Source organism: Sapajus apella, unplaced genomic scaffold (genome assembly GCF_009761245.1).
Source record: "Sapajus apella isolate SASKATOON/1434 unplaced genomic scaffold, GSC_monkey_1.0 scaffold15, whole genome shotgun sequence".
In the NCBI taxonomy this organism is placed as follows: domain Eukaryota; kingdom Metazoa; phylum Chordata; class Mammalia; order Primates; family Cebidae; genus Sapajus; species Sapajus apella.
In genome coordinates, this window is record NW_022436955.1 from 1,719,154 (window position 1) to 1,732,923 (window position 13,770).

The 13,770-nt window shown below is 59.1% G+C and overlaps 1 protein-coding gene across 8 annotated transcripts in view; it reads left to right on the plus strand.

The window, feature by feature from the left end:
- Positions 1–209: 209 nt before the first annotated feature.
- ADGRG1 (adhesion G protein-coupled receptor G1) overlaps positions 210–13,770 on the plus strand; it is a 43,998-nt gene continuing 30,437 nt past the window's right edge. The window contains exon 1 of one of the 8 annotated variants that reach the window (XM_032283998.1): positions 210–341. The gene's annotated coding sequence lies outside the window, so the exon portion shown is untranslated. Of the gene's footprint in view, positions 342–3,691; positions 3,714–5,098; positions 5,121–8,408; positions 8,965–11,766; positions 11,778–13,770 lie in introns of those variants that run through there. The other 7 variants (XM_032284003.1, XM_032284006.1, XM_032284004.1 and 4 more) reach the window with 7 other exon arrangements.

The window sequence follows — 13,770 nt, forward strand, 5'->3', positions numbered from 1 at the left end:
TCCCAACAGCCCTGGGCAGCCGCTGAGACCCGGAGACACCCAAGGACTCCCGCAGGCTCATCCAGCAGCCCCTGCTTCCCGGGAGAGAGGCGAGGGGTGGGGGACTCAGCACCGAAGGGCCAGGTTGGTCCCGGCAAGGATACCTGGGAATAAGAGGGTGGCGGCTTCAGTGGCTGCAGGGCAGCCGGAAATGGGGCGAGACAGCAGGCGGAGCCTCACCTGGGGCTGCCGGCCAGCCCAGACAAGCTCAGGCTGGGTGCCTGTGGCCCCGGAGGAGGTGGAGGGGAGGAGCGGACCACACAAGCGCCGCAGGGCGGTGAGGGACCTGCGGAGACCTGGAGGTAAGAGGCGGGTGAGCGACGGGGTGGGAAAGGTAAGTGGGGCGCCGCCGACAGCCTGTTTCCCTTGACCTTGGTGCCCCCTCAGGTCTGGTTCAATGCCCGAGGGTCCCGTGCGTGTGGCCTGGCCCTCGGCCTGTTCGGGATACTGGGTTTCTCTCCGCGGAGGCCCTGGCTGTTCTGGGGTTACCTCCTGCACCCCACAGCGTGGCCGGGCATGCTGGCGTGGTGGCCATCCTCGCACCTGGACACTAGCAGGTGTGAGGTGTGTCCCCAGCGTCCAGAGGAGGATGCTGCAGGACGCAGGGCAAGGGCGACGCCGTGGACCCTGAGCATGGACGGGAGGCAGGCAGCGGGACCCGAAGCCTCCGGCCTGCTCTCCCCAGCGCCCTGAGCCGCTTCCTCCTGGTATCCCACAGAAACCGGTTTGGGAGCAGGTTGGCCCAGGTCAGGTCTTTTGACTTTTGACTTGGGGGAAGAAGGCCAGCTCCCCTGGCAAGCCAAGTGGAAGGAACGGGGTGCAGGCCTGGGGGCGTGCCCAGCCAGCAGGCAGCAGAGGGTCCCCCTGCTCCCCCCAGCTCCCTGCACCCACCAGCACAGCCCTCCCTGCCCTCGCTGCAAGAGGCAGGAGGGGAACCTCAAAGGGTCCCTCCCTCCACCAGCTGTTTGTCTCCTCGGCCAGGTTCCTCAATGGTGGCTGAGGACTCTTTGGAACAGGGAACTGTCGTGGAAGAAAGGGCCCAGCCCTGCCACTGCCTCCTGTGGGACCCTGGGCTAGGCTCCCTTTCCCTCCGGGCCTGCTTCCCTGTCTGTTCCCTGAAGGAGGGGCAGGGGCAGTGGTCTATAAACCCAGAAGCTGCAGAAGTAGGCCCCTCCCCTGGTCTCATGGGCCGCACGCGCCAGCCAGAGGTGGGTGTCTGGAGTTGCGGGTGGGGTGCTGGCGCCGTGCCTGCCCTACCAACTTGGCTCCCTGGGACGTGTGGGCAGCAAATGGGCCCCCCACATTCCCTCTGTTAATTAGGCAGTCCCTGCTAATGAGTGGCTGTCATCATTACTCCATTACACGTTCTGAACCATCTGTGCCCAGCACTTAGGGGGAGACCCCGGGGGCTCCTGGCTGCTGGTCATGGCACATGTGGAAGGCGGCATTTCTGGGAGGTGTTAGGGGGCTGGGTCCGTGGGCTTTCCACAAAGTAGTTTCAACTGTAGCTCTTTATTTTACCAAGAGAGGTGGTGGCAGCCCTGGTTTCCAGGTGAGGAGGTCTCTTGTAGCCAACACCTTAACACATTCTGTGCTGGACACTGATGGGGTGTTACGTGCAGAGGGAGTGGGGGTGGAGGTGGGGTGCACGAGGAGAGATCAAAGCTGACATCTGGGGACACTGGCATTGAGTAAGATGATACACAGTCCTCCTTAAGATGGAGCAAGTACTGCTGCCTTTGCACAGTGCTGTGCCGCCTTGTGGTTAGTTACTAAACCTCTCTGAGCCTCATTTGCCTCCCTTGGCACAGGAGCGACAATGCCTCACTGCCTGACCAGAGGCACCTGACCCAGGCCTGGCATCGAGCAGCTGCCACTCAGACCTCACAGGCCAGGGCCAAGGGAGCTGCTGATTGCAGAGGCACAATTTTAGAGGCAAGAGCAGCAGCTGGGATATGGCCTTGAGGTAAGGGGATGCTGGTGACCCCATGCCACAGCTGGGACCCCAAGTTCAGGAAGGGGGGTGTCTACAGAGGAGTCAGAAGCCTCTTCTGATCCCCTCTCCACAGGGGGAATTTGGATTTTAAAAGAGAGCCCAAACTGGGTGTGGTGGCCCACCTGTAATCCCAGCTCCTCGTCAGGCTGAGGTGGGAGGATCCTGTGAGCTCAGGTGTGGAGGCTGCAGGGAGCTCTGACTGCACCACTGCACTCCAGCCTGGGCAACAGAGCAGGATCCTGTCTCTTAAAAGAGAGTGGGGATCCCATATCTAAACCTAAGATACAGCAGTGGCAGTGACAGAGGTCCTCTAAGATAGGCTGATAGGCCCATTTTACACATGAGGATACTGAGGCACAGACAGCTCAAATCTGGACAATTTGATGCAAAATCTCACAGTTGGCTATTTGGAGCGGTTTGGGGTGATCCTGGGTGGAGTCTAGGTGGAGTGACAGGCAGTTTGGAGCCTCCCAACCACCGGGGCTCCCCCAGACAAGGCTGCCTCTAGCCAGGCATCAGGCAGGGGTCCTCCCAGGAGCCACACTCGGAGGAGGGGCTGTGGTTCTAGTTCCAATCCCCTGAGCTGCAGAGGGCACCGTGACATCCAGGGATGTGTAGAGTCTTACCCAAGAACCCAGGCCCCTGGATGCCCAGTCATGCACACTGCAAGAGGGACCCACAATCACGGTAGGCATGTGATTGGGTGGGGAAGGGCTTGTTAGTGGTAGCCCAGCCTTGCTCTGGGCTCAGGGGCTTTTGAAGTCTGGAGAGGCAGGGATTTGGCCAGAATGACCTGTTCTGGCTGGAGCTGACCTTCCTGCCAAGTGCTCCTGGGAGGCTAGGCAAAAGGTCAGACATTCCGTCATGCTTGGGAAGAAGGGGTGGCCACGATGTCTACCTTCTATCTCGGGCATTGGGGCACCCAAGCGTGCCTTCTCCGCTGGGGAGGTCAGCAGGCGGGGGTGGGCCTTGGAGGCCCAGCCAGCCTGAACCCTAAGAAACTGCATTCTGCAGTAACCTCTTCCCGGCAGGGAGGGACAGGGTGACCCTGGGGGAGGGAGAACGTCTGTCTGCATTGGGCCCAAGGCCATTTCTCGTTGGCATGTGGTCAAGATGCCATTGGAACTAAGAAGAGGGTATGGAGAGGGGAAAACAGGACTCAAATAAGGCAGCTCTGGGCTCTAAGCCTGTGTGATCTCGAGTCAGTCCCTTTCCGTCTCTGAGCCTCAGTCTTCTCTTGCAAATGGGCAATCCCTTGTGGGGGAAACTGCGTCACCTGCCTGGCACAGGATAAGTGCTCAACAGGAGTCCACCTGCTCCACGTCTGAAACCTTCAGGGACAGGGTGGAGAGAGGCCAGTGCTGCAGCCAGGTGTGGACACGGGAGCCCGGCTGGCACCCGGGGAGTGCCTCCTCCCTGACCACAAGCCCCAGCGCTTTGAAACCAGATGCAGCTTAAACATGGGCAGAGCACCTGACCAGGCTCCACCCACCAAGGGAGCCAGCTAGGTGGAGTCTGTCCTCAGAGCTCCAAATAAGGTCTCAGAAAATAGACTTGGACCTGGGCACACTCACCCCTCCTGTGTGCCCGGCCTTTTATCCTATCATCCAAGCTGGCACCAACCTCTTTTATCCGAAGGCTGGAGCTGAAGCGCCATTAGATTTGTCCCGTTTTAGCGGTGAGGATGACCTTGCTTCCCCCGCATCTTGGCTAGGCCAGGCTCCCTGTTTTTCCCCGACTGGGGGATGGGCAGTGGGTGGGGGAGGCAGGCTTAGGGAACCAGACACACAGCTCCCTTTGTGAAGGCGGCTGAGTCACATGTGCGCCGCAATCCCTGCTGGGCCCTGGGGCGGGTGTGATGGGAGATGGTGTTATCATGGGTACCCCACGCCTGTGTCCAGGAGGTTTTCCCACAGGAAAGAGCAGGGAGGCGGCTGGGAGCACTGGCCATTAAAACACGTGGTCTGAGATAGGGTCTTGACTCTGTTGCCTACTTGCTGTGGGGCTTTGGGAAGGTCCTCTCTCTGAGCCTCAGTTTTCACCTCTGCTAAATGGGAATGATCAGAATCTGCCCCCTGCTCTCACTTCCTTCCTTCCACACTCTCAGTTTTGTAGAGGAGGTAGTAGATGTGAAAGGCCTCTGCAAACTGCAGTTGGTGGGGTGCTGGGCCTTTGGCATCCATGTGGACTTTATGATAATAATAATGATGTTGGCCAAGATTTATTGGGCACCTACTGTGTGCCAGGCATTGTGCTCAATGGTTTACACGGTCACTCGGCTTGCAAGGGGAGAAGCCTGGATGGAACTGCTCTTGTCTGAAAAACACCCACCTCTGAGGCTGGGCGCAGTGGCTCACACCTGGAATCCCAGCATCCTGGGAGGCCACAGAGGGAGGATCACTTGAGCTCAGGAGTTCAAGAGTGGCAATGTAGCAAGTGTGGGCAACGTAGCAAGACCCTGTCTCTCAAAAAAATACAAAAATTAGCCTGTGTGGTGGGGCATGCCTACAGTCCTAGCTACTTGGGAAGCTGAGGTGGGAGGATTGTTTGAGCCCAGGAAATTGAGGCCGTAGAGAACTCTGATTGCATCACTACATTCCAGCAAGGGCAACAGAGTGAGACCCTGCCTGGAAGACAACACAGAACAAAACCCACTTCTGAGCAGGCAGAGGTTGCTCGGCCATTTGCACAGGTGGGGACAGCTCTTCGCTATTTGCTAGGCTGGTTCCCACTAAATGCTGCTGGTCTGGCTGGAGGGTTAGAGCTGGAACAAGGGGCTGAAGACCTCCTCCGAACCCTCCCAGCCCCACCACGTCCTCCTACTTCCCCGGGCCTCAGTCACCGCAGACGGCAAGGATGCCCCCGCCTCTTCTCCCTGGCCTGGGGCCCTCGTATTCTTGGAGATCTCCTCCTACTCCCCTGGCAGCTCCCTCTCTGCCTCCTTTGCAGGCTGCTCTGAATACCAGTGTCCTGGCCAACGCATCAGCAGTGCCCATCCTCTGCCAGGCCTGGGCTGCAAGATTTACACCTGTGGCCTCATTGAATTGGCCCAATAGGAGGTGCTATTTTGGTCCACACTTGGCAGGTGAGGAGATAAATGGATGGAGAGATGCTTTCCCATGTCATCCAGCTGGCCAGCTGGGAGTAGAAGCCAGTTGGCCTGAGCCTGAGCTCAGAGTCTGTGATCAGAGACCCCGGGCTCAGAGAGGAGGAGCAGCAGAGCCGCTCACCTCCGTCCCTCAAAACGAAGGGCTCCTGCATCTTCAGATTTCTTTCTCCCTATGCCATCTCTGGACTCTGTTGCCAGCCATCATCTTCTCTGGGCCTGGGGACCCTAGTCCCTCACTGCTGAGCCCCAGTGACGTGTTTCCAGCTGCCTTGGGAAGCAGGGGGGACCCACATGCCACAGAGCTACCCCTGTTCCACTGCACACAGGGGCAGAGTCTTCCTTGCCCTCCGGATCTGCACCCCATCCTGTGCCCCCAATGCTTCAGGGACGTTTCCAACATCATCTTCCTCTCCTCTGCCCCACCTTCACTTGTCGGGTTGTGGTGGTGGGGGGTGGGGGGTGGGGGGTGAGGGGTGGGGGAGTCCCAGCCCTTTTCTTGGTCTCTGGGACCAAAGTCTCCTCCCCAGCTCTTCCCCTTGTCTGCTGCCTTCAAGGCCCCACCTCCACCTGACTTCCCCCTCACCTGGACCTGACTTCCCCCCTACTCGGACCTGACTCCCTCCCAACCCGGACCTGACTTCCTGCCCACCCGGACCTGACTCTCCCCCCACCCAGACCTGACTTCCCCCCCACCCGGACCTGACTCCCCCCTACCCCTCCGCCCATCCCTCCACATCCTTGCTTACACAAGTCCCTAGAGTCCAGACCAGGGCTTCTCACACCTCCAATTCTGGAACCCCCTGGGGATCCTGTTAAAACACCCATTCAGATTCAGCAGGTCTCAGGCTGTCTGTAGGTCTGAAGACCACATTTGAGGGCTAATCAGGCCTCTCCTACCCAAACACCTTCTCTGGCTCCCCAGTGCCTTTGATTGAAGCCAAAACTCCACGTTTTCAAAATCTTCCAGAATCTGCCCTCTGCTCTCACTTCCTTCCAAGAAAGGTCCCACTTCCTTCCAAGAAAGGCTCCACGTCCTGCTTCTCCCCCTCAGCCAATGCTGTTCCCTCAGCCTGGGATGCCCTTCCTGCTGTCTCTGTTTATCAAGGCCACCTTCTCCTTCAAGGCTCAGCAGGGGCTCTGGGGTCCACACGCTCAGTTCAGATCCTGGCTTTGTTACCGAAAGGCCTGGGTAGCTCTCCCTGTACCTCAATTCCCCTTCTGGAAAGTGGAGATAGACTGTGGCAAGACACCTGGAGGCCGGCCAGGTCCAGGCTGTGTGAGCTTGGCTAAGGTACTGCATGTCTCTGACCGTCTCTCACATACCAGTGGTATCCAGCCCACAGGGTTGCATGAAAAACATGAGAATGATCTGCAGAAGCAGAGCATCTTACACCATAAAACCTCGAGACGTAGCAGGTTATTATTAGTCCTGCTCATAACAGATAGTGTTGTGTTTAATAATTCATTGAATTTCTCCCTTCGACTCCCAGAGCCCCCTTGGATGCTGATTACTAACTCCGGGTATCACTGCCATGAGAGCCAGGCTTGTCTCCCTGCTTCCCCACCTGCCTGCCCCGGGCACATAGCCTGATGGTGAGAGGGGTAGGCAGAGTGGCGCAGCTAACTCCTGCCTGGCCAGGTGGCCCCATAGGCCTCTCCTATGTGGTCAGAGTGGCAGCTGGCTCTGCACTCCCTCCAGCCATCTGCAGAGAGAGTGGCGCCTTCAACTCTCCATCTGTACCCTTCTGGTCGGCACCCTCTGTGGGGCGTGTGTGTGGTGGTGGGGTTGGGGGGACAGCTGCCCTGTGGCCCTGGTCCCTGGGAAATAGCTGAGGCTACCCCAGCTACCAATTGGTCCGGCCCTGAAGGACTGACCTTGGGGAAACTGAGGCCGGAGTGGTGATATGCCTCGGACTCCCAGTCTTCCTCTGAATAACTCACTCATCCTCCCTTGTTAGCGGGCCCCCCAGTGTAGGCTGGCCCTTCCTGCCCTGCAATAAGGGAGTGCCTACTGCAGCCCTGGGAGGGGCGGCGGGCCTGACATGGGCGCAGTGCCTACTGCGCTTGCCTGCCCTAGGCATTGGCCCACAGCCTGGACTGGGGGCTTCGAGGGTGGGGAGCTTGGCAGTGCTTTCTGGAAGCTCTGGCCTTGTGGCCTCCCTGCACCCCACAGGGGGGCTTTGTGGCCCTTCCTTTCTGCAGCTTGATTTCAGGCAGGTAGGTGAGGGGTGCAGTTCACCTGGGGCAGCCTGGGCTCCTAGGCCGCCTGAGGCCCTCCATTCATTCTGCCTCCACGTGGCATAGTGGCATCGGGAAGCTTTTCCAGGCCCCCTTGTTTAGAATGCAGATCCCTGCCGGAGAGAAGGAATCTCAAATTTCCCGAGCATCCACGCCTGCAGGCCCCACACTGAGGCCTGGGCAGCTGGATTGCTGAGTGGTTAGGAGACCCAGCCGTGGAGCCAGACCACCTGTGCCCCAGTCATTCCAACTCTGGCACCTACCTGCTGTGTGATCTTGGGCAGGTAAATTCTCATCTCTGAGCTGCATGTCTCTGCCTTATGCTCCCCTTTTCTTCATCCCACATTCACAGGGAATATTTATTGAGGGCTTGGCAAGTCCCGGGTGCTGGTCTGAGCAGCAGGTTTGACTTCTCTCCACTGCCGGGGTGCTCTGGGGCTGGAATGCAGACGGTGGTCAGCCAGCGTAATTACTGCTATTGTTGCCACTCGCCTTTCTGACATTGTGAAATCCTCTCGGAGGGCAGATGGGAGTCTCTGCAGGGAGTGTGAGTTATCCAAAGCCTCCCAACCCAGAATGGCACTGAACCCCAGCAGTGGGAAGTGCTGCTGACAGAGGAATGACCAGAAGGGAGATGGGACATAGCCAATTTCCACACTTCTCTGAGCTTTTGAGGACACTGGGAATGGCTCTTCACCTGAGCCTCAGTTTCCCCTTTGGCTCAGCAGATGCATTAAAGGAGGCAGTTTCCAGAAGCCCCTGGGGTCTCAGAATCCAGAATGACTTGGGATGTTGAAACTGTGGGTGCTTGAAGAGCACTGAGAGGGGAGGCGGGTCACGGTGCAGAGGGGACGTGGGTCAGCCGGTCAGTCTCGCATGGCCTGGCTGGCCTCCTGCCCGGCTGCCTGTCACCCTCTCCCTCCCAGTTGCCTTCCGCTCTGCCGGTCAGCACTGGCTCCCGTCAGCTGCCAAGGAGGCTGGACTCTCCTTCAGGAAGGGGCAGTTGTCGCCTTGACCTGGGGGGTGGGTGGACAGCATCCAAGGGCCCTGTTGCCGTGGCAACCCCGGCCTCTCTGCGGGAACTTTGGGGAGACTGGCCCTGGGGAAGCAACAGATGGAGGATGAGGAAGCAGAGTGATCCCTGGTCCCTGCCTGTCCCTGAAGCCTGGCACCTGTCTGCCTGGATGAGAGGTAAGGCTGAGGTGCCCCCTTGTCTGGCGCTGAGTCATGGGCATCCCCCAGGGTCACTGCCTCAGCGCTCTCAGCCCTGCCCCCTCCTGGTCTCCCTCTGAGAAATCCATGACTCACAAATATCGTCAGTCATCCCCAGCTGAGCTCAGGGAGGAGGAGGAGCCCAGCTGGGGCAGGAGGGGGTGTCTCCCCAGCAAACACACCCATTCCTCCCTCTTTGCGCTGGCTGCCGCCCTGCCCTGCCGCAGGAGATGGGCTGGGAGCCTCCCATGCTCTCCAGTTCACTCTGCATGCAGCAGGGACCAGGGCTGGCAGGTTAAGCCTCTGGGGGTGGATCCTGAGAGGTGGTCTGGCCGCCCGGCCCTGTGCAGGACCCTCCACCTGGCAGCAGGTACCCAAACAAGGGCTGGACAGCACTGGGGAAGAGGAATAGTGTGAGTGTGAATGTGGGTGTGTCCATGAGTGCACGTGTGACTGCTGGGCAGTAGTGGGTAGGGGTAGCTGTGAAATGGGGAACTGGGGGGTCTTGGTATCTTGGTGGGATGTAGCCCAGATCAGTATGGCTGTGGGGGGCCTCTAGAGTAGGGATGGATCAAGAAGGAGGTGCCTGGGAGGGCCCAAGGGAGCTGCACCTCTGGGGCTGCCAGGCATTTTGTAGCTGGGAAAACTGAGGCTCAGAGTGGTACAGTCACTGGGTCTGCTCTCTGGGCTGTGAGATCAGTGGTCCCACTGTCCAGTTGGGAGAACCAAGGCTCTGGGAGGGCAGGCGGCTTGCCCAAAGTCACCGAGCACATCCAGGGATGGAAAGGCAGGAACCAGGCCCAGGGAGGAGGGGTTGTTTGAGGGGACTCCTGAGGGCAGCTTTCCTATAGCTGTCCCTGGGGCTGGGTCCCCACTGAGCCAGGGGCCGTCATGCTCTTCATCACCAAAGCCATCCTTGGGAGGAGGTGGTCCCGCAGGGTCTCTGAACATCGAGAGTCCTGGAACCGGTGTTAGGCAGATGGGGAAGTGCAGGCTGCCGGCTGAACACCCTGCCCATCGCCACCAGACCTGAGGGCTCCGGCTGCCTGGGACTGATAGGACTTCCCACCCTGGGCCCCTCGGGGGTTAGAGGCGTGTAGGAAGCTGATGGTTCCTGTCCTCCCCGCTCCCCAACCCGCCTCCCTTGTGTGGTAGTGTTGGGGTCTCCCAGTGCTCAACTTGGATGGGCCTGGTACTCATTTTATGGAGTGGGGAGGAGGGGATGCGTCAAGGAGTCCCATCCCAACGTGGAGCAGCCGTGACCTGGGGTCCGCTGGCTGGGTAGGAATAGCCTTTGTAGCTCCTTCAGCGGACTAAGAAGTTATTTATAGAAGCGTTTATTGAGCGCTTACTGTGCACTCTGTACTCTGCTGGGGACGTGGTCGTGAGTGAGGCGAATAAGGTGTCTCAGAACTCGTGAGTGGCCCAGACCCAGAACCAAGTCCCCTGCCCCTCCCAGAGGGTAACCCGGGGCAGCATGTTGGCTCCTTGGGGTCAGAGACTGTGTGAGAAGGGGCATCTCTGGGCATTAACGGCCATGGGCTGCCACGCTGGCTCCCCAGAGCCCAGGCAGGGGTCCTGTTGGGGATCCTTTCTGCCAACATCCAGGTGTGGGATGAGCTCTTAGGGCCAGATCTGACCCCTTCTTTGCTGTAGGGACCTGAGATATGGACCCACCTCGGTCACAGCATCACCAAGGCCCCTTCCCTTCCTCTCCTCTGGCCTCAGGAGGTCAGCTGTTAAATGGGTGTTTGGGGTGATCACAGCTGCCCCGGCTCCTGCAGGCCTGGGGGGCTTGGCTCTGAGGGTGTTGGGGTGACGGAGAATACCACTCCACGTGTGGTCTGTGACGGTCCCGGCCTGGGCCACTGGGCAGAGGCCAGTCAGCCTGAAGTGACACTTCCTTTTGTCAGGGACACAAACAAAACAGGAGGTGAGATGGAGGTGTGAGATAAGCTTGCTAATAGAGGGCCAGGGAAGAGGACCAGGGGGGCTCTGCAGACCACGCTGCAGCTGGGCTTGGGAGAAGGTGGGTGGGGAAGGAGCTGATGTCCGTATGAGCACTGTCGGGGGAGTCCTAATGGAGGAAACTACGTAGGAAAATGTCTGGGGACCAGTACAACCTGGGGACTATGTGGAGGGTGACACTGGACACCTGGCATGGGTCATTTCATGGGACTTAATGAGCCAGGCCAGCAGGACCCAATCTGATCTAGGGGCTGGGGGAGAGGTGGGAGGACTTGCCAGGTGGGTGCTGTGTGGGGCTGGGGACCCAGGCTGCAAACCCAGCAGGACGGAGAGAGCAGGATGGGTTTGCAGTGTGAGGTGGGCCCGGCAGTCCCAGTCTCTGGCAGCTGGCTAAAGGCTCGAGCTTGGGGACAGTTTCACATGTGAGGGAGACGAGGGGGAGGGGGTGCCCAGTGGAAGGGGAGGGCAAGAGAGGTGGCAGAACTGTGGCAGGATTGGTGTGGGGGTTGGCCTCCTGACAGGGCCCCGAATGATAAAGGTAGGCGTGGGATGTGGGCAGGACAGCCGTGGAGGGGCCACTGTGGACTGTCCTCCAGCCGGGCTGGGATGCGGGTCCCTCCATCCTGCGCAGAAGCTTCGTGTGGTGGGGCCTGGGGGGCTGTGGGATGGGCTTCCATGTGGCAGGGCTCCCAGGGAGGCCATGGAGGAGGCCGTGGGGAGGTCGGGTGGATGAAGGTAAGAGAAGGAAGCGTGACAACAGAGCCTCAAACCCCAGTGCCACCTCCCAGACCGGAGCCTGAGCAGGGCTCAGCCCCCATACCCATGCTGGGGGTGGCCCTGTGGACCCCGCCTTCTGACTCACAGCAGATGGGGGCATCATGTGAGCAAACCCAGCAGTCAGGGGTGACCAATCTGCCAACAACTGGGCAGATGGCAAATGGGGGCGGGGTGGGCTGGCACAAAGGGGTCTCTCAAACCGGGTGGGGCGGGGCCCTCAGTCTCCCAGGCCTGCTTTCTCCTGGGCCGTCACTCAGCTGAGACCCTGCCCCTCCTCCTGTCTGTGGTGCCCCATCTGGGGCTCCTGGAGGCCCCCAGGGGAGCCCCATAGATTCGGGCTCAGGCCTGGACTGCTGGGTAGAGGGGCCGAGGTGGGGAGAGGAGAAGGAGACACATGTTTTCTGACTACTGCCCCGTGCCAGCCTGCCCTGGCAGGAGGTCGGCTAAGCCCTAAACTCTCCCTGGTTCCCTGGTGGCTCAGCCTGGACAGGAGCAATCCTGGACCTTCCCTGACCTCAGACTCTGCCAGGCCCTGGGCTCAGTGCCTTGCACACGACACCCGCTTTTCAGATGAGGACATTGAGGCAGGGGAGGCTTACCTAGTGAGCAACCCCACATCTTTGGGGATCCAGAATTTGGGCTCTTGTCTCTTGGTGGGGAGGGGCTCCTCAGCCAGCCAGGCACATGCCCGTGTCTTGAAGCCTGCTCATGCCACTTCCAAATCCATGTGTCTGGGGGGTGACAGGGCCCATGGAGACAGTGAGGCCGGCTTACTCAGGGAGGATCTCGGCTTTGTTTCTCTCTGGTTGTATGAACACGGGCCCATGACTCAGTTTCCTCATCTGTAAACTGTGGATCACAATCACACCTGCTTCAGAGGCTGTTACGAGCCTGAAGAGAGTTGATACAGGAAAGTGTATGGGGCAGGGCCTGTCCTGTGGGAATGTCAGGTCTTTCTCATTACCTCTCCCGTTGGACAGATGGGTATACTGAGGCCCAGAGCTAACCTGTAATAACTGTGAGCACTTCTTCCTGCTCCGACTACTGCTGGGAGAGCAGTGGCCACCTGGACGCCAGTGGCGCTCACTTACCCACCTCCAGCCTCACTCGCGCTTTGGTGAGGAGGGTGGTGTGGTGGGCGTCGGGCTCAGGCAGATTGTGGTATGCTTGGCAGCTCCAGGCAGAGATAAAAGCTCAGTGCCAGGGAGCTGGCATGCTTCCAGGCACCGGTGGACAGGCCTCTCTGCATTAGTGGGAGATGGCGTGGCGGGGGAGATGGCCTCGCTGTCCAAGAGCCAGCCCAGCCCTGGCAGGCTGAGAAGCGCTGCGGTGAATGGCTCCAGCCTGGCTTCCCAGACTCAGGGCCACTGCCACCAACTCCAAAACAAGAGACAGAGAGCCGCTTCTGCCGCCTCCCGGCCCTCTTGCCTCCAGGTCTCTCTCCTCCTCCCAGTCCCCCCAGCCTGGATGCTCGAGGCCCGGGGGGGAAAGCTGACTTTGGGGAGGAGCTGTGGAGACTCACATTCCACTGCCAAAGATCCCAGCTTCTCTGGACCTGTTTCCCTGTCTGTAAATACAGATAAACGCTACCGCTTTGCAGGGGTGCTGTGAAATTTAGGGTGACAAATGGCTGCAAAGTATGTACCTGGCACAATGCTAGGTCCTCTCTAAACCTCATCTCAAGGTTTGATATTCAGGATCATGGGGTCGTTGAGTTAGGTTCAAATCCTTGAAAGTGACTTTGAGCAAGCGGCAGGAATTTCTCGAAACTTCATTTCTTGGGCTATGAAAGTCTCTGACATCTACATGCGACCCTGTGGGGATGAACTGAGATTGCCACATGTCGTTGGGGCTCAGGCGATGTAGACCCTGTTCCCAGCTGTCCCAGACTTTTGCCTCCCCATGCCCCAGCCAGGCCACCTCCCGGGAGAGGCAACACGAGGTGGGCTGTTAGGGGTATGGGCTCTGGGGCTGCCTGATTCTGTCCCAGCTCCACTGGCTGTGTGACCTGGTACAGGTATATTAACCTCACTGCACCTCATGTTCCTAACTGTGAAAATGAGGATGGTAACGGCACCTCGAGGGGGTTACGTGAGCCTCTAGATTTTAAGTGCTGAGTGCAGGGCCAGGCACACCTCAAGTGCTGTTGTCATTGTCCCTTCTGAGCCATGACCAAACCTCGTTCTTAGAGAGCGACAGAGACTTTATCCAGAACGATGGCACCATCCTCCCAAGATGTCACTGGGAAAACCACCAGTCCTGTGACAGCTTCCCCTTTGGACACGCCCATTACTGGGGTCTCGATCTGCTGGCCCGAGGCATTGTCCAGCCTGGGGTTCCTTCGCGATCCCTAAGACCTGAGCCCAACCCAGGTTTTGGAGTGAGTTGAAGTGACCCTGGGCCTGGGGAGCTGGGCTGGAGCCATTACCTA